Genomic DNA, 22129 nt, shown 5'->3' with positions numbered 1-22129 from the left:
TGACTGACTCATTAGTTTATAAACTTAGGGGCTCTGATTTCCCGTGAGAGCTCCAGCCACCTATTATTTGGAACTGAGATAGGTCATTTCACTTATTTTTTGCTTTTGCTTTCTTATGTCTCAACTTGAAAACAAGAGTCCGGCTGATGGTTTTTCAGGAAAACTCTCCATATTTAGTGTTTTAAATTGGTGAGTGATTTTCTCCCACATGGTATTATTTTAAGGCTTAAGGAGCAAATCGGAAGTTCGTTGTGGTTCAACAGAAGTGAAATTTGAGCATTATCGTGTTAAACATTAACTACAATTTCCAAAAGCAATCTTTACTCTAATATATACTTTTTGATTAAAAATAGTGCTAAAATGTCAGTTCTGATATTCTGATTATAGTTAAAATTAATATAGTTCTAGAAGATGAAAAAAAATTCATCAGAAAAACACTCTTTCAAATACATAGAAAGACTTCCATTTCCCTAAATGGATAAACAAACCAAAAAAAGGTCTTGCATTCAAAACTCCGTTCTTGTCTTGACTTCTGTTTCGCTACTCTCTCCAAGCATCACCACTGCAGAATGATTTTCAAATCAGCTTGTCTTCACATATCAAAATAGGGACCTGTCCTTTTGCCCTTGATTGATACTTAGTTTTGAAGGATGAGTGCTCCAAGTCTTAGGATAGCCTCCTTCTTAGGGACCGAGATGAAAGAAAGGAAGTACATGGGAAATTGCCCTGAGGATGTCCTTGTCTGGTTCCAGACAAAAGCACGTATTCTATTTATTTTCTTAAGAGTAATTTGCTTAAACAAATTATATAAATGTACTGAATTACATGTTTACATAGTAAATTAAATAATAATACTAAAATTCCAAGTTAAGATGCTAATTGCAGCCTCCAAAATATACTTTAAAATAATTATTTTCTCTATCTAATAATTATTATCAAATTACCTGGTGCATACTCTACCTCATATAACAGGAAGAGTAAAACTTAGGTATGACTAATCAAAGAAAAAATAAGGATCATATCCAAATAACCCTTTTAAGTTTATAACACAAGAACATTTTCATTCTGATGGTAGTACCTTAAACTGATGCAAGTTCAAATGTTGTTTTTATGAGCTATGGTTTTATTTTTGAATCATCTCCATGAAAATTATTAACTCTCTTTAAAGTCCTTTATGTAATAGTTTGCATTTATAGTCATTGCAATTTGATAAACACTAACAGTACAAAATAAATAAACCATAGGGACTCGTATTTCAGAGAAAAACACTGAATTGAAGCAAGAAGATATTTGTATAAAAGCTAGATACAGGGACCTAATGTTTGTATGTGGGTTCTGAAATAATGTTATATCTTAAACAGCCTATTGGTTAAAGACTGCCAGTATTCCTTTGAATACTATGGTATTCCTTCCCCTTGCCCTAAAAGACACAGCTCAGAGTTCCCATGTGGTAATATCTTCTCAAATAAATGGCTTAATTTAATGAAAAGTTTCTTTAGAAATAAATTTATAAGATGTATTTGTCTGTGTGCTATTTACTTATAATCATTTAAAGTTACAGCTCAAATCTAAAAGAGCAATTATTTTTTTAATTCACTATTTTATCAACATATTTCATTCTGCGTGATAAATAAAAGATAGACTTTGTTGACTGTGAAAAAATTCTCCTCTTATGTCCATGCTGCATATTATTTTTTCAGCTTTATAGACACGTGTTTTATTTTAAATACTCCCAGCATTTGAGTGGCCAGCACTCCACAAACAAAATGACTCAATATCAAATTGCCTTTTGTCATTCATGAAACCTATGAGCTCATTTTGGTGCGAGAGATACCTGAGCAACTATACCACATATGGGAAGGAAGAAGCCTAGACACACTTTCAACATCCTGACAGGATCCTGATGAACTGGGAACGGGCCCTAGGAAAAGAGTGAAGACAGAAAAATAGTTCCCCATGGAAGAAGTTAAGAATTTCTCTAATAACAGAATGAGTGAGCAAATCAAGAGAACCACAGCTCTGCTACTGTTTAAAAGACTCTAGTTAACAATGTAAACATTTCAGGGAAAGAACCATTTATTTCCTCTATTATCCTAGTCGGTGAAAGTTGTAGTTTGGTGCAGTGAACAAGAGTCCTTTCACACATCTCAATTCTTCCTTGTATGTAATGTCTCTCAATCTATTCAAGGCATTTACTATATTTTTTTTCTGGGGATAAAGGGAATGAAGAAATATATTGTTAAATACTTTCTGTAATGATTCTTAGAAAGTTCCGACTCAAAAAAAAAATGGAATATCTTCTTTCTTGGGAGTAATTTTTTGAAATGTCACTGACAAGAGGATGAAAGAAGGGGATGTCCGTGTTACATGTTTGAAAGAAGAAGGAAGAGGTCTTTTATCTTTGAGTTCTGGATACCAGATTCAGCTTATAATTTTATTAAAACCAAGAAGTCATGGAATACCTAAAGCAATGATGTCGTGTTGGTTAATGGGTGGTCCCTAAATCTGGTAATTAGCAGACATTAATTAAGAGTCCAGTTCAGATACTAACAAGCTAAAAGACTTAAAGTTGTTTAATCTATTTAAGCATCATTGTTAACAAAATAAAAATGATCTCTTTCAGAGATGGAGTGAAAATAATATAAAATAACAAACAGAAATATATTTTGAAAAGTTAAAACTTTAATTGAACTCTCCAGTTAGTAACCTATTCTTTACATGAGTTTATATAGTTTTCAAATAAAGAAGGTTTGCAAACTTGGGGGAAAAAATCCATAAATTTTTTTACTTCTCTCATTTTTATGAAGTAGAGACAGAGTTTTTCCCAAATTGGGTTAATTTCACTACCATTTGCTGCAAGACACCTAAATTCATACTCTGAACACATGGTATATTGCACAATAAATTTTTAAACTGCAGAATATTAAAATAAAATCCATACATTTATTCAACCATATTTATAAACCAAAGGATTGCAAGGTATAATAATAAAAATAAGAAAAAAAAAACGAAGAAAAATATAAAAATAAGAAAAAAAACAAAGTTGTAATCCATTTATCCCACTGGCCCCATCTAGTCCAGCCAATGATTATAGCAGATGTGAATTAAATATAGATATATTTACAATTAGACTGAAAGACAACATTCACCATATCTGAACATGGACCTGCCAGCTTCGTAAATGTTAATGCCATAATAGTCTGGATTATGCAGTCACCGTTGCTGTAATAACATTCGTTTGCTGTCAGCGCTCCTGTGTTAAAACAAATTAGCTAGATGATTAATGAATATCAAAAACAGCATGTGGATTCTCTGTGCTAAAGTCTTACCCAGTGTGAAATCCACTGGCCTCCAAGTTAGTGAGATAATTTCTGGATCAAATAATGCTCCTATGGACTTCAGAAGCATGTGGAAAAATGTTTCCAACCACCGAATTGCATTTGATTGCAGGATAGAATGTGCTCCTCACTTCATAACAGATGGAAGCCAGAGTTGAGGGTATTTGTTTTCGTTCCTGTTATTTGTTTTAGGACAAAATAGAAGGAGGTTATTTCATTTTAAAAAACGAACCAATTGGACCCAGAGTAAAAAGTGTGAAGAGCAAAGAACTGTAATCTTATAGACTGATTTTCAAACAAATTATATTCTGGGCTTTGGTAAGAGCTAGAGATCACAGATGTCTTACCCCACTTCCACTTGCTAAAAAGCAAAACTGCTCTAATTTTCTTCTTTGTAACCAATAAATATCCAGAGGTATAACATAAAAATGCAAATAAAATTAACCTTCGTAAGACTGTAAGGTCACATTTATTAAGATGCAAAACAAAATCCAAGCACACATATATAATATATACTGTTTTATGTTTATAAAACTTTGTATATATACATATATAGATGTATACTTATATTTACATAAGTTTGTTACAATTGTGTGTATGCATACACACACAGTTTGAAAGGCATTATCTGTTATCACAGGAAACAGCAAAAACTTATAAATATATTCACACTCAGTAATTCTGCTATTTTAAACTGATTCTCAAGAAAGTATTTAACAGAGGTAATAAAATGCCACATTAAGATGTTCCTACCAAAACTAATTATAAGAGCAAAGATGGGAAACAAGCCAGCGTTCAAACTTAAAGGGAATGTTTACTAAATTATATTGAATCAGTGTGATTAAATGTACCACTTTTATGGTGAAATCTTACAATGATGAACTATGAAAATTATAAAGACATTATAAAATGATTGCAATATAATATATATGAAAAAAAGGAATGCAGAGAAAATTACTTGAATATCAACCATGTAAAACATACACATATGTTTAAATTTAAATTGTATGTAAATTTAAATTAATTGTAAAAATAAAAGTAGTTGAATACTTTTATCTCCTTTTATGATTTATTTTAAGTAAATTATTTATTATAATAGTAATTTATTCTTTGGTATAATGTGAGTGTCTAATTTTCCTAACAAAGAGTTTATTACCAACTGACCAAGTATTGTTTATTGAATAATTGTGAACTTCCATTGAATATGAATATTTAGTTAGAGAAGTTAGATTTTTTTGAAATTATTGTAGTTTTTGGACAGTTTCCACATTATTATGTTTCTCTCCCAAATGGTCTAAACGTTCAGATAATTTTATATTAACTTTGGCAACTTAAAAATATCATTATCATTTGAATAGGAATTTTACTTAATTTACAAATTAATTTGAAAAGATTTCATCTTTTGTATTTTGAGTTTTTCCATCCAAGAAAATAGTACTGTCTCCTAATTCAGTATCTTTTTTCTGGTCTTTCAATGATGCTGTATTTATTTATTTTTTTACATAGTTTTAATAATTTTCTTAAGCTTACTCTTAAGATAGTATGAATTTTGCTCATGCAAATATATATTTTTATGTTTTCTGACTATTGCTAATATATTAGAACCCTATTGAGTTTTGAATTATTAAATTATACCATATCTATTTTGAGCTCTATTACTAACTCAATTCTATTTTCCCCCAGTAGAGAGTCACAAAAAAGTCAGATGATTAGAATATCACCGTATTTTTGTTTTAGGGGTCATTGTATTGATTAACATTTCCACATTTAAAATATGTCAATTATCCTATGTGTTTTCTATTTTTCTATTTTAACTTTTTAAAATTTTTGAAATAATTAAATTTACAAAAAGTTGTAAAACTAATTCCCCCCAATATCCCATATGTCCTTCACTTAGCTTCCCCAAATATTATCTTAAATAACCACAGTACAATGATCAAAACCAGGAAATTAAGTACAGTTCTACCAAGTGGTCTACAAGCCTTATTCACATGTGTCATCTTCCCACCATTGTCCTTTTTTAGGGTCACGATGCAATTTGAGATCGCACATTGCATTTAATTGTTTTGTTTCCTTAGTCTTTTCCATTGGGGACAGTTTCTCAGTCTTTGCTTTTCATGACCTTGACACTTTTGAAGTGTAGTTGCTAGATCTATTGTAGAATGTTCCTCTTTAGGTTTGTGTGATATTTTCTCATGATTAGAACGAAGTTATCCCTATTGGGGCCAGTATATCGCAGAGAGTGATGTTGTGTCCTCCTTACTGTAGCAGATGAGGCCATACATGAGGTCTATATGTCTTATTACTGGTGATGTTCACTTTGATCATGTGGTGAAGATTGCCCATCATCTTTCTCCACTGTAACTACTGTATTTCCTTTTATATAACTAGTAAGTATACTTTGGATAAATAATTTGAGACGATGCAAATATCCTATTTCTCACGATACTTTTTGCCTGCTAATTTTAGCATCCATTGGTGACTTTTGCTTGCAACAATTGTTAATGCGTGTTCTTGCCAACTGCTGGTTTTATGTCCACCACTCCTTCTATGCTTATTCATTGAAATTCTATGTGATTCAAGAGCTTTTCCTTTTTCCTCATTTGTTTATGCATTCAATTACTTACATTAACTGGGACTCATTTATTTCATGGGTTATAATCTATCACTATTACTCTTTATTTTTGGTGTTCAAATTGTCCCAGATTTGATCACTGGGGGCTTCTTCCTTTGACCTGCTTCCAACAATTTTTTAACACTCCTTTTCTTTCTGGCACAACAATCTTGTTATCCCAGACTCATCTTGTATTTTCCCTGCCCCAGCACCTTCTCCAAGGAATCTTGGTTCATTTTATTTGAAAATGATATTTAAAACCCAAGATCTGGGACCTTGATATGATCATTGCTAGAGATACAGTTGTTTCAAGGCCCTCTCAATGGATGGAGCTAGGAAATATGTGTATGTGCATGCACATTTGTCCATCTATCTGTATTTATTAAACAATGAGCTTATACTCCTCTGATTGCAATCTCACCCACAAGGCTCATTCTAGCCTTCCCACTTCCCTTATTTATAACTCCTTTCTCCAGCAATATGAAACCTGACTCTCATTTTGCACAGTGTATTTACTTATTCTCTCAATCCCAGGATACAAGTAAGACGGCTTTAGTATTGCTAATTTATTTTCTAGCTAGAGTACAATATTTGTGTAGACATATTTTGGCTTTAGCCTTATCATGCAAGTATTTAGCCTCACAGTACAGTAAAATGCTTTTGACCAATTTACTTAAGTTAAATTTTTCTCCCCCAACCCATTCAATTTGGTTATGTTATTCATTAGTAATGCAGTTAGGTTCATTTATCACTATTTGTATTCCATTTGGGGTTTTTCATTAAAAATATGTGTGAGTTTGTTGGTTTGTTGTATACGTACACACAAAACAGGCAAACTCAGAGGCATCGTTTTTTCATCATCTCTAATGCTGTCTTCCCAGTCCCCAGAAGTTCCACCCTGTTTGCACCCATCCTCTTTAGATGATCAATACCAGTAGTTTCTGGCTTATTCTTCCTGGATTTCTTTTTCTCAAATGAGAAGATGCATAAGTATTTTTTATATCCCCTTCTTTCTTTTATGAACATACGTAGAAAAATTTATTCATGTTTTTCATGTAACAGTATATCCCAGAAATCACTCCATCTTAGTACATAATAGCGACCTTCCTTATCATTTTTTACAGTTGCATAGTATTCCATTGTGTGAATGTGCCATCATTCATTTAACTGCTTTCTTAGAGTCATTTCCTTTGTTTCCAGTATTTTGCAATTACAAATAATGATGCATGAATAATTTATTTTTGTGTATTTTCATACTGTCGAAGATGTATCTTCAAGACAAATTTCTGTCAGTGAGATTCCTGGGTTAAAAAGGAAGTGTATGGGTAGTTTTGACAGGTATTGCTGAATTTCCCTCTGGAAAGTTTGGGGGAGGTTACATATCTACAATCAATGTAGGAGAGGGCCTATTTTCCCTCATCCTCACTAAACAGAATTTTTTCACTTTTCACAAATCTAAGGGAAAAATGATGTCAGTGTTTTTTCAAGTATGTGTTTCACAAATTATGAAAGAGATTAAACATCTTTTCATATGTTATAGGCCATTTTAAAATCTGTGTGTGTGTGTGTATACACCATAAATCTTAATAATAGTGGTGATATTTGTCTCCAAATTTACTCTGCTGATTTTAGTGTAAATGCCTCTATTGCTTTTGATCTCTTAGTTTTGAGGAAAATGTTCTTTATCATGGTAAGGAAATATCATATATTTCTATAATTTTTTTAAATAAGGAATGAATTTAGATTTCATCAAATGAGACCTTTTATCATCTTATAAATATACTTATGGACATAATAAAATGTAGTATATTCATAATTTCCTTTTAAATAACTATTTCATCTTAACTGTATTGCATTATTTATCAATCAAAATTGTCGATTTAGTTAGATTTACTTTGTTTTGTTCCGTTTTGATTAGACTTTCCTTGGGAGAACTTGGCCGTAAGTTTACTACGAGCAAAATGGCTGTAGCAAAGCACAGAATGAACATTCAATTCTGTTTTTTTTTTTTTAATTCCTTTTTCCAAGTTATAGGAAACAAAAATGACTAGAGTAAGTCCCCTACATACAAACCTTCAGGTTGCGAACTTTCAAAGATGCAAACGTGCGTTCGCATGTCCAATCACATAAGTTAGTTCACGTGTCTGGCGTACATTGTCACGTGCGTGCAGCCTCTACAAGTGGTTGTGCCTTTGTGTACTTTCCTGTGCAGTACTGTATAGAGTACACAGTAGTACAGTATCTTTATTTCAAGCCCAGGATGTCTGGAAGCAGGTGTAAAAGCAGCAATGATGTAGCTGGTACTGCTAAGAAGTGCCAGGAATTGGAGCCCCACAGAAAGGATGAAGAGAGACAAGAGGAAGAAGAAGTAACAGAAGAAGCGAAGAGATTCACAGCGCAGGAAATGACAAGGGGATTTTCTTTATTTGAGGAGGCACTGTTAGTTTTTGAGGCACAGGACCCAAACGTAGAACGGTACACGAAGGTTGCAGCAGCCGTTCAAAATGCAATCCAGTGCTACCGGGTCATCTACGACGAGAAAAAAAAGAGCTACTACACAGACATCACTGGATCATTTTTTCAAGAGGGTAGACACAATCGAATCCAGCAAGGAACCAGAACCTGTGCCATCAATGTCAGGCATGAGTGAAATTGCAGCTTGCCCTCCGTCTCCTATTGCCGACGATCCTTCAGCTCTACCACCTCCCACCTCCTCTCCGTCCTCCAGTCAGTAACTCTTCTTTCCTGTTCACTCGATGCCAGCCCCTGTGTGCCAGCTCTTGTACTGTACTGCTGTACTTTTCAAGGTACTGTAAGATGAAAAATGTTTATTTTTTGTGTTTGGTTTTTATGTATTATTTGTGTCAAAAGTATTATAGACCTATTACAGTACAGGACTAGATAGCTGATTGTGTTAGTTGGGAACCCAGGGTAACTTTGTTGGACTTCTGAACAAATTGGACTTACAAACGCACTCTCAGAACGGAACTCATTAGTATGTAGGGAACTTACTGTATATGAATACATTTGTGTTTGCACGTATGTGTATGCACATATGCACATACATATGTATTCACGCTCACTCCCTAACGATTTGTGCCATATTGAACCCATACTTTAGCTATGTCAGCATTATCTAACATTATTATTAAACATATCTTATAGCTTGTTCCAACAAATTATTTTATACCCAGTTTTCCAGTCAAATTAACCAAATAAGAGGAGGCAATGAATAGTTTTACTTTGTACTTAGGTTTTTTGATCTATTATAGAATCCTGGGAACTTAATAGATCAGAGAAAGACATAGCTATACACATTTTCCATTCCTGGGTTGACTTTCTTTTCAATTTTTATTTGTTCTTGTAAAGTCAATGCCTGTTCATTGTAGGAAATGAGACCCTCCCAATGCCATTGTAACATCACCTTCCTAGCTATTGCCCTGGTAACAACACTTTAGTGCCCATTGCATGGCAATGACATCTGAGCTAAAATCTCAGTGGTGTCACAAATGAAAGCAAATAAAAGGACGTGTGTATTTTCTCTGCTAATGAAACAACCTAAATACTTAGACCCTTTCATCACAGTATGTCACCACTAATAGACTGAAAATATGCATATGTCCGGCTGTTCTTTTACATTTTCTTCTTTATTGTATTTTACTTTTTAAACATCTACCTTTTACTACTTCCTAGATCACATACCTGAACGGAATCAGAGCAAAATCCAACCACAAGTAACTGGCATCTGTAATCAAAATATACCTCTAGAGTTTTCATGTTTGTTTTTCTATCTGTACACATGTGGTCTATAGACTTGTGGTATTTAAAAATGTATATGGGTGAAATACCTACCTTGATATCTTTTACAAAAATTTCCCTTTATTCTACAGAATGTGTTGAGTTGTATACATGGGTCAATCTGTTAGCATAAATCACTTCGCCTTGTCCATATGCATGTATTGCAAAATAAAGTGAAGCATATTTAAACCATAAAAAAGTCATCAACAATAGGCAACATCGTAGATAGGAATCAGGTCTCGTTATTAACTGAATCATGGGAAGTGAGTAAACTCCTCACTCCTAGTTCTCTCACTGTCAGATCCTTACAGAGTGTTTGGGAACAAGAAATATGCATTTTAATGAAGACAACCAATATTTCCGCAGTCATAGCATACTATGATAGTTTGAATAATGCCAACATATCCATATCTTAGGGAGAAAGTAAGATGTAGGCCACTTGTTTAAATAGTTCATGCAATACAGTCAATATCAATGTATCTCTTTGGCTTAGGGAAAAAAGTTCCTGTAGGTCTTCTTTCAAAGTGTGAAGAATGAAGAGAAAAACAGTCTCCCTAAGATGATAAAATAAAAATTATATTTAGTAGGTTGTACTGTATTTGAAATGCCCTGTTCTCCCCTCTCCCATTTCACTTGAAGCTAGGAAATAGATACATAATTTTCTGTTTTTATTAATCTAATACTGGTTAATACACCCTTTGTGAAATACAAGCCTCTGGTTCCTTCTAAGTGATTATGGAAGGTAAAGAAATCTTCGACCAAATGTTAGTTTCCGTTATAGGAAAGCTTTAAATCTCAAGTCCATTAAATTTTCCACTGACATGTTTGGCAGATCTTAAACCAAATTGTTTCTCCTACTTTATCTTAAAGAGTACCCATCCAGAATTCTGTATAGGAGCATCCCTCACACACACACACACACACACACACACACACACACACACACTACCCTACATCTCGGAGAAGCTCCACCATTTCATGTCCTTTCTCCCGGAAGGCATTTGGTATTCATTCACCTGGCCCCTTAGACTTTCTCTATTCTCGTTTCCCACCCCTCTCACCAGCTTACTCATGAGTTGAAGACACCACACAAATCTTGGGAGAATCGTATGCGTGTGTTCAAGATTTGATATGATTTTGCTGGCATTCTTATTCCATCAACCAGGAGACATTTATTCTGACAAATATTTACTACTACTCTCCAATTTTAAGTCTGCACAATTTTCTTACCATTCAAATTTGTATCTTTGAAAATATTATTTGCCTTTATTTTAATTTAGGTAAGCAAAAAGTATGCATCCTACCAAGAGTAACATACCAAGGATATATAAAGAAAACGCTAATGATATTTTCCTCTTACTTCCCTCTTTTTGCATGCCATCTCTTTTAGTAGCCTATGCTACCCATAATTTTGTCTACATATATTTCCTTAAGAATGGGTGATTTAGAGTGACTTTTGAACTTATTCAAAAATTAATTACTTTTTTAACCCAGAAAACCGAAAGTTGCCAAAGAAAAGGAGGATTTGAGAGGTTTTTATTCTAACTAAACTTAAAGATCAAAATAAAGCTTTAAGAAAGATTCAAAATATTGCTGGATTTCTATAGAGTAAATATCTTATTGAAACATTTGATAATATAAATAGGAATTTGAAGGAATTTGGGATTTAGCCATGAGCTAAATGAGTGAGTAGACAAAAGTCTGTGAATAGGGTTTATCCCTGTTACTTGAGTTTGTTACTTTGCACAACACTTTATCTCCATGTTTACAATTTCTTTGTTGCCAAAATAGAGAGCCGGACAAGATAAATCCATGGACTTTTCCAACACGAAAACTCTATGATACTGTAATTCGCTTTCAGTCCATATAGAATACTATAAATACTGCTTATCCAAGTGACATAGTAAACACTGATATAAATTGGTTTAACCCCTGGCTTTAGGAATACAATTAGTCCATCACAACATATTAAACAACTAGATTTTTATAATTTATGTGAATGTACCAATATAACCTGGTACATTTTATTTTAAAGTGAATGTTAGTCAAATCTCTATGCCATCAGGTAAGGAAAGTTCCTATCCTAAGAGAAAAGCTGAATTAAAAGGCAAAGCAGCTTTTTATTTGTACTATTTATTATTTTTATTTGTACTTTTCCCACATGACACCCAAGAAACTCACTTTTCCTCTTCCATTCTGTTTCCTTGCCCCTGACTAGCCTCTACTAAATTCAGAAACATCTATAGCTGTGTGCTTGCTCTGGAGGGGTCATTTCTTTTTGAGTAGAAACTATTTCCCATTTATTATTCCCCCCTCAGTGACTTGCATATAGATGATACTCATTGAATGTATTTTGAATGGAAAATTTTCTTATATTATCTACTATGTTTTAAAATCTCATTAGATTAGTATCATTACCTTAATGTTGAGATGGAGAACCTGTGTCTTGGAAAGATTAGGACCTTTGATCAAGGTCATGCAGCCATAAAGTGGTAGAGCCTTGAACTTGGGCCCTCGACACCTCACTACATAACCTTTAGAGATGCAGGGTCTGACAGTCCTCTCTTCTCATTGTGCACAGACTAAACTTTACATTCTTCTGCTGAAAACACCAGAAGTTCAGTGCAGGACTCACTCAACACACATATGGAACAGAAGCAGATTTGTTTGAATATTAGTCTTTCAATCTATCCAGAAGCACCATGTTGTAGCTAAAAGAGAGTTATCAAAAGTTGCTTATGATATTTCTAGTAATAGGTGCCTTTTTAATCAAATGTGTTTTTATTGAATTCTCTTTTGTGTGCATCGAATAGCCTTAGGGCAGCTTTTCAATATAGTTAGCTTTTTGGTGTTAGAGCAGTATGTTTTAACGGAGGACAATTTGGAAACTTTTATTAAAACAAAGTGGTACAAGACTGGAGATTGAGGAGAAGCAGGTTGCCAGGTGGTGGGAGGAAGGGATCCCCGTGCTCCATCATTTATTTTCATTTGTTTTAATCTTTGTTTCTCATCACAAAGCCTAGAATTATAGTGCTCTGCGGGCCAATGCTAAGGAAATAGACGGAAATTGAAGTTCATTGTGTCAGTGGCACACATTGCCCCCCTCACCAGGAAAGGAAGGGGAATCTGAGAAACCTCAGGACAATTAAAATTTGATTTCCATATCCTTACTGACAACGTGCTATTTACCTGCTGCGGGATTTGAGCCTCTTGCCATATCCCAGTTCCTCCAGGAAGGGACTGGGTCAGATGTACGCAGTTTAGTCATAAGTTTACATGGGTAGCTACTTGGCTATTCATGGTTGGTGCTGTGTCATTTTGAATAATGGAAAAGCTTGCATTATATAATAAGGTGAATAGAAGAACTTGGATGATCTAGGTAGTAAAAAGAGGCTGGATTTTTTTTTTTTTTTTGGCATTTATTGGGTTAACTGATTTTTTTCCCTTAACATACACTGAGTAGTTATAGAATATAAAAAGCTCTTTTTCATATCCCTCCAGCGTGTGCTGGGACTCCACATATAGAATACCCCCTCCCCTGCAAAAAAATTCAGACGGTGCCAAAATCTACATTTTCATTTGGCGAACTAGTTAAATCTATTCATAATCTGGTGCCTGAATCAAATTTCAGAGCCGACTAGACTGCTTTGGCTCCTGGTTTTTGTTGCTCGACCTGTCTCCGACTGAATTTAGCTATGATGTTACATCTCTAGCTGTAGAAAATTTCTAATAAGGGTGGCCTGCTTTTCCTTGCCACTGAAGGGCTCACACACAAGATGCAGCATTTCCGAGCAGGGGCCCTTTTGGAGCCACCATGGAGCATTTTTGGGAAAGAAACTCCTTGTTTCTTTAACTTTTTTCCCCCCCTCTTTCTCAAAATGTTCACTTTAATAGCTCTAGCACCACATAAAACTCATGTACTCTCTAGTGAACGAACTGTGCAGAGAACATTGTCAAGAATCAAGAGAGAAGGCATGAAGATCTTAGGGATTAGTTGTAAAAACACATGGGATTTCTCTATTTGCAACACAGGGAGAGCATCTGAAGGAAGGGCAGGGGCAGGATGGGTGCCGAGTTACCTGGGATGAAGGTTACTTTCTTCTAGAGGAATATTCAGAGAAAGAAAGAAGGAGGAGCTAGTGGTCAGAAAAGAGAAGATTGGAAGGCAATTGCCAGAAAACAGTGTAGTTGGACACTTAGTTGACATGAGAAAATGATGATCGGTTTGTTAAACGTTAGGAGGTGACTGCAGAACTCAGTTTGCTATGGACAGTCCAGGTATAACTATTGTTATCCTGTCTGGCTTATAAATGAGATGATAGATCATATTCTCACCCTATACATTGTTTTTTTTTAGGAAACCCATGATAAGTGTTTCAATGCATTTTTATTAAGTTATAGGAGATATTGGCCCAATTTTTTTTCTTCTCCCAAACAGCAGGAAGTTTTGTTATTCCATGAAAACATTAAAAGTATGCCACACCCCTATTTACTTAAATACTACTGTGGAATTTTGTTATAACCATATTAGAATAGTTACTGGAGATCAAGAAGTAGATCAGGAGTTGGCAAGATAGTAAATATTTTGGTGTCTGTGGGTCACAGAGTGTCTGTTACAATTATGAACTCTGCCAACGTAGTAGTTCGTGAAAGCAGCCATAGACAACATGTAAACAGAGAGGCACGGCTGTGTCGCAGTAAAACCGTGTTTACAGAAAAGATGACAGGCCACGTGTGGCCTGTGGACAAGAGACTGCCCATCTCTGACTCGGAAGAACAGTTATAGTCATAAGACTGTGTTGAGAATATGTTGATAAATAAAAAGGAAGGCTACAATAAAATGATAATATCGTTAATACATTTATATATTAAAAAAACTAAAGGACACCCAGCATTCTAACGTGTTAAGCCGTTGTGCAATCACTAGTCATTTAGGTAGTGCCGATGTGTACGCCTATGATTTTCTTAAGTTTTCTGAGGTTTTGCGCTGAGTGTTATTTTACTCTTATACTTAGGAAAAAGGAAAAGAAGAAAAAAGCACAGTACCCCAGGTCATGATGTCACTGTTAAGTGTGTGTTGACCTATTTCTACAGCATGTTGTTATGCTTCAATGCACAAGAATTAAACTGCCTGGGCTGGGATTTGGGCTCCAGTACTAACCAGCTGGGCACTTGGACCGCATTATTTAACTGCTTCTTATCTTAGCTTCTGCTTCTGTCTATAGAGATAATCAGGCACAATTACCCCGTGTGGTGTTCCTGAAGCCTGGGCTGCTGTAAAGGTCTTAGAACCACATCTTGCACATATTCAGCAAATACAATTCTTTTTATGACCCGTAGAAGATAAGAATACCTGATATTCCTCTCACTGAAGGTTTTGAAGTTTCTCTGAGAAGATTTGGTAAAGATTTTGTTTTTCTCAATGGATAATTAGTAAAGAAACACAAAATAAGTATTGTTATTTGTTGATATTATTATTATCTCTAATGCCATAAAGTTTGCCTGGCAGTAACACTAAAGGAAAAGCAACCAACCAAAAAAACGACAACTCCGTTTCCTATTTGCCACATAATGACATAAATCTTAAGTGGGTAAACCTTGAAGGAAGACCTCTATGGAGTCTAAATATTACACCTTTTGCATGATTTTAACATTATTACACTTTTTAAAAATGCTTCCTAAATTCTACTTTATAGCAAACCTCTGACCTTTGTAGGAATCAGAGCCTATGCGAGACTTCTCAAATCTACTCCCATCTATGCAGGGCCTGGTATCTCACACTGTGAATACAGAAGCTGGAAAAGGGCACAGTTTTTCCCCTTAAATAGCCACAGGTTACAACTAGAAAGGCTACTAAGAATTAACTCCAGAAATAGCTTTCGTATTTTGATTAACAAATTTTTCTCCTTGAGTTTTCTCTATAAATATCATCCAAGAAAATGCATTAACACCTCCAAAAGTGGAAGTAGTCAACATTTTCTGCTGTATCCAAAGAATGAGAGTCCAGTGCAGAACTCAGGCGGCAGAAGATGTTGGGGGGAGGCGTGAACGGAGTCGGGGGAAAGTAGGCTCCCATTATCTGAGGCTGAAATTTCTATGGTAGGGAAACCTTTATAGAAAGGATTTTTTAACTTTTTAAAACAATCATCCTTTTTCTTTTCCCGTTTTTTATGATTAAGGGTTGGTTTTTATTTTTAGCCTCCTCTCACCATATTCATATTTAATATTAATAACAGTTAATATTTCCCATATTAACTCATTTTGTTATATATTTTTTCCTCTTAAAATGCAAGTACTTCGGTGTGAATCCTTTAGTTAAGCCAAAGCCCGAAGGCTATAGTAAAAGCATGAAAATTGCTCCCTGCCAATAAAATTTAAGGCAATTCTCTATTAATTAGATATCCTTTCTGCTCTTGCCATTCTCAGCCACATTCCCACTTTCCATTCAATTGTAATTTTCTTCCTCTTTCACATCCTAGTTGAAAATCTTTTTGGCTTTTACTTTTTTAAAAATTGTCACTCTGACCATGAAATGTCTGTTTCTTGCATCAGATGAAGAAGGTAATAGTTTGTGTCTGTCGTGATCATAATGGTTTCTCTTGTATCCATTGCCTGATACATTACACATTACAGGTGCTCAATAAATGTTTATTAGATTACCTAAAATATAACCTTTCACAACTCATTTATTCTGACTTAATAATGGTTAGGAAATATTATTTAGGCCAGCTGTGTTGTGAAAGACAAAATGACCATCAGTTGCTATAGAGACCTCAATTAATTTGACCATGAAGATTTTATGACAAAAAATAAGCAAACAATAAAACATACGTTGAATAAATGAATCCCAATTATGCCTTTTTTTTCTAACTAATTGTGGTCAGTGGTCACTTCCCAATCCCTTTTTCTTGTAATCAAAGGGCTGCCAGGTTCTCTAACACCCCAGTGGAACTGTAAAGATGGTTGGTATCAGAGGATCTACATCATGTTTCTTTTTGTCATTTATGCCTGACAGACAGAAATTTCAAAGAAATAATTTACACGTCGTGAAAACATAGGTACGCCATTTTCCTGAAAAGTTCTTTTCCAAAAGTCCACTTGTTTCATCTGGATTTTAAGGAAATCCAACAGGGCTAAGAAAAGGAGAGAAGAATATGTATCTGTAGCTGTTATTATTTCTTAGTAACTCTTCAGTTCTCTTCTTGTAAAATATAAAGGAGGACAGAGGACAAGGGAGTAATACGACATTTCACCATTGCTATACCTTTCATGGTCTGGATCCAACATCACTATTTGGTGAAGCATTACTTAATTGCTTTAACTCCTTTCTCTGCTTACCTAGTACCCAGCCTTTATCCTGCAGTTACCATTATTTGAACGATATTATAACTCTTTGTATTGAAGCCTATCTCTTGTACCTGAACCTAAGTTCTATGAGGGCAGAACTCATAGAACTCATCTTCTACCCAGGGCACTTAGAAAAGCTCTCAGTGAATCTCTGGTGAATGCATTCATCTGTGTACATCATGTGCAGAATAGGCTTCAGACATATTGAATGATTTAAGAAAGTACCAGTTGAACCAGATACAGCTTCCCTTGCTATTAATAGGGACATCTCTGCCCCTCATAGAAAGTAGCAAATACATCGTGGGGTTTTTTAAATAAATTTTTATTTATTTTTGGCTGCGTTGGGTCTTTGTTGCCGTGCGTGGGCTCTCTCTAGCTGCAGTGAGCGGGGGCTACTCTTAGTTGTGGTGCGCGGGCTTCTCATTGCAGTGGCTTCTCTTGTTGCGGAGCACGGGCTCTAGGTGTGCAGGCTTCAGTAGTTGTGGCACGTGGGCTCAGTAGTTGTGGCACGTGGGCTCAGTAGTTGTGGCTCGCGGGCTCTAGAGCACAGGCTCAGTAGTTGTGGCACACAGGCTTAGTTGCTCCGAGGCGTGTGGGATCTTCCCGGACCAGGGCTCGAACCCGTGTCCCCTGCATTGGCAGGCGGATTCTCAACCACTGCGCCACCAGGGAAGTCCTACATTGTGTTTTGATACATTGCCACATGCCCACGAGAGCCTCACTTCACTTTTAAGGTCTATGTGTCTGAGGGTGGGCCACTGTCACATTCTGCCCACTCCCCACTGACTCTGTGCCACGACCAATGTGGTCCCAAAGACCCTGCAACTCTGGTGGCAACTCTTCTCACCTGAAGAGGTCAAGCACACCACCCCACGAGCAGAGTCTTCTCGGCTCTTTGTCCTTATGGTGTTGATAAAACACAGCTCCAATCTAGAAGACAAGAAAGGCCCACCATCCAAACGCGATTTTTACTAATTTAAGCGCATTTAACCCAAGGGGAAAGCCAAGTGGCTGGGTTGGTTGGGGTCATTTATTCTGCCAAGTTTGGGTGGGTTTGCACTAGTTGAGCATTTAGTGCCAGCCCTGATCATTATGGGCTGGCACAGAAAATTAAGCTACCACACCTTTAATGAACTTAATTCCCTTATTTTGACAGAGTTCCCATTTCCAGTGATTCACAGTTTACATTTAGACATTTCTCCTATAGGCGTTTGCCAAAGGCCTTAACTGGCAGCTAAGTGCTGGATTCGTTAGACACTAGAATGAGAAACATCCAAATCATCTTCACAGGTTCTGTAAGCAAGATGTAGATCTGAGATAGCCAGTGTCAGAAGCACTCAGGGTCACCTCCAAACACATGCCCCGCATCCTATCAACTTTTCATTACTGTTGCGTGTTGAAGATTCAGGCCCCAGGCCTTTAAACAGAGAGGGGTTACTTGGAGAAAACATCCTCGTGAGAATGAAAGAGGTGGTTTGTTTCATGGCTCTATAAATGACAAAGGATTTTGGTTTTGGTGTTTAAAGGCTGGTGGGGTTGAGGAAATTATCTCAGCTTCTCATTTAGTTTATGAGGGAAAGACAGTGATGGGTAACATGATTTCTATGTACAAGCGGCGAGCAAAGTGTTTTCAGAACTTGCTTTAATCCTTAAAATTTGTTCAGGGTCAAGCAGCTATTAAGGATTAAAACTGGGACTGAGATTTGTCTGGTTCCAAAACTCATGCTTTCAAACACTACTCCAGGGATCGGCAGACTTCACTGTACAGGGCCAAAGAGTATGTTAGGGTTTGCCGGTTAGATGGTCTCTGTTGCAAGTACGTGCTTCTGCTGTTATAAGGCATAGAAGCTGCCAGAGACAGTATGCAAAGGAATAAGAGCGGCTGGTCCAACAAACTTTATTTGCGAAAATGAGTAGGAGGCCAGATTTGGGCCGTGGACCATAGTTTGCTGCCCCTTGTCCTGCTCTATACTCTAAACTTGATTTTTAAATAACGTTTCCTTTCATGCTTTCAGCAACTTCTGGAGGACTGGACACTAACAGCATTGTATATGGGTCTCTTTTCTCTCTCCTTTCATCCATTTATTAAACATATATTGATTACTAATATAGAAATATTTATGAATCCCTTGAATCTTTCCCTTCCTCCCTCATTTTGTGTTCTTTCTTAATTATTTCAGCCATCCTTTCTTTCTCAAGACTATCTCAGAAATGCTCTTATTTTGCCCAATGCTCTCCGAATTCCAGATTATGAAAAGTTTTTTTCCTTCTTTCTAGATGAACTCACTGTTAGCTCAAGACATTAGGTGACCTTCTTTTGACATAAAGCACTCTGTCACCCTCCCTTTCTCCTCAGGTTGTATATAATCAGCAGTTTGGGAATCTGTAATGGATTTTCCAGGAGGCAGCTCTGATGAAAATGTCACCTTTCTAAACAAAGGCAGTTGTCAGAATGTCCTTTCAGAAATCCAGATTATTCACTGTTCTCATCATGCTGTTTTCAGTTCTTCAATAGTAAGGGGGCATTGCCACCTGGTGGAAAAAATATTGAGGGGGTTAGATGGCCACCTGGGGAAAACACAGATAAGCACATTTACATAGACTGGAAGATTTTACCTTGGTAATGTCATTGCAATGCCTAGTGGTCTGAAAGCTGACCTCCTTCCCTGTTCAGAAGCTAAAACAAGTAAATGCAAGTAAAACTGTTAACAATTGTGTTTGAATAGATCTAGGTGATCTATTTTTAGAATAAAATGACTTGAAATGCCATGATATTCCTAATTGTTAAAGCTCCACTGGACCCATTTCTTCCCCATTTATAGAATTGCCCGCTCTTTTTCTATAATTTTCTATTACTTCCTCTAAATGGACTTTTTTTGTTTCTATTTTCAATAATGCTCAGGTCTTCTATGGCCTCTTAACTTTAACCTAATAGGTCTTTGAGCAACTTTTAATTTTTATTCTTCATTGGCCAGCCTGTATCTGCTGCCCCTAAATTTTATCTGCCTATTCACCATCACACACTCTGAAATCTCCCTTCCATCTCCCATCACATTCCTAGATCTGCAATCAAACATGTTAAGTTTGACTTACTCAAATGACCCTCCCCAGTCCTTATGCTTGTAGCCTCTCTGTGACCTCAACTCCATCCTTGAAATTCTTCCTTCATGGTTTCCAGCCATGCAGTTTCCTAATTCTGCCCTTTCTGCTCTCATTCTGCTATCATCCTTGTTTCTGTCTTTGCATAATATTACCGCTTTTCCTTTCTTCCTTCCTTCCTTCCTTCCTTTCTTTCTTTCTTTCTTTCTTTCTTTCTTCCTTTCATTCTTTCTTCCTTTCTTTCTTTCTCTTTCTCTTTCTCTCTCTCTCTTTTCTTTCTTCCTCCCTTCCTTCCTCCCTTCCTTCCTCCCTTCCTCCCTCCCTCCCTTCCTCCCTTTCTTTCTTTCTTTCTTTCTTTTCCCTTGCTTCTTACCTGTGAGTATGAAAGCCAACAGTTTTATCATCAGTCTTCATCCCTTTACAGCATCACCTTCTAGATCCGTTCATTCACTCGCGTGGCTTCAACTGTTGTTCTTCAGAGCATCTGCCTTCCCAGGCCTGTACCCAACCCATGCCCTTGTCTTACTTTCTTACTTTTTCAGAGATTATCCTAAATCTAACATCTCCTTATATCAGCTGAAACCCACTCTGGACAAAATTGAAAGGAACATATTTCTTAACATCCTAATTACATTTCTTGATTCCTGCTTTTAAAGGAAAGCACACTTTCCCTAATATTCAGTATTAGACATCTTAGAGCAATTCAGAAACAATTCCGCTGTTTTATTGTTCTGGCCCAGTCTGTCATCATGGCTCTCTTTGCTTCTTTCGACATGTTTATCTTGAGTGTAAACTTCAGGAGTAGAAAAGCTTCAATTCTTTTGTTCCCCATTGTCTCCCAGCACCTAGCACAGGGCCTGGCATATCATGCACATTTAATAAATATTTGTTCATAAATAAATGAAATAATGTTCACAAACCTTTCTCTTTTCCATTCCAAGTGCCAGGATCCGTGTCATATCCTTTTTACTTTATCCCAGGACTCCAGAAGCCTCTTAGATTATAGCCCTGCAATTTGACTATTGATCAAAATCACCTTGGTGGTTCATTAAATGGCCAGTTTCTTGGGTCCCATTTCCAGATATCATGATTCACTGGACATCCAGAAGTTAAATGAGCACAACGCTTCATTCAGAGTCCTGGCTTTCCTCATTCTCTTCTGTTCTATTTTATTATATATTATAGACTTCTTTCTTTTTTATAAATTTATTTATTTATTTATTTTTGGCTGTGTTGGGTCTTCGTTGCAGTGCACGGGCTTCTCATTGTAGTGGCTTCTCTTGTTGTGGAGCACGGGCTCTAGGCACATGGGCTTCAGTAGTTGCAGCATGAGGGCTCAGTAGTTGTGGCTCGCAGGCTCTAGAGCGCAGGCTCAGTAGTTGTGGTGCGCGGGCTTAGTTGCTCCGAGGCATGTGGGATCTTCCTGGACTAGGGCTCGAACCCGTGTCCCCTGCATTGGCAGGCGGATTCTTAACCACTGCGCCACCAGGGAAGTCCTATATTGTAGACTTCTATCCAAATTGTAACAAATTCTATTGTAGCCAGATCCAAATTTATACACAATTCCCTTCTTAGGCTTTCATCCTTCTTAGTTTTAATTTTTCAAACAAATTAGATGCATGTCAGGGGCAGAGTTAAGAGAGCAGATTTCAGATTTCCATCTTCATTTCCTATCTCCTTAATCTATTAAATCATATCTATATCATGTGGTTCCTGTGAGGATCAAATCAGATACTTTTTATAAAATTGACTTGTAAATGAAAACGCTTGGTTCATGTCAGTTGTTTTGGTACTCTGTTTCTACTGTAATTATAACAATGTTAGCCACAAACTAGTCAGTCAATGGCCAAATCCTTACAAAATTATAAATTCAGTGGACTGCTTCTCTGAAACAGTATATAAGATATACTGTTTCCAAAATATTAATTAGTTT

This window comes from Balaenoptera ricei, chromosome 20 (genome assembly GCF_028023285.1).
Source record: "Balaenoptera ricei isolate mBalRic1 chromosome 20, mBalRic1.hap2, whole genome shotgun sequence".
Lineage (NCBI taxonomy): Eukaryota > Metazoa > Chordata > Mammalia > Artiodactyla > Balaenopteridae > Balaenoptera > Balaenoptera ricei.
This window is presented reverse-complemented; position numbering follows the sequence as displayed.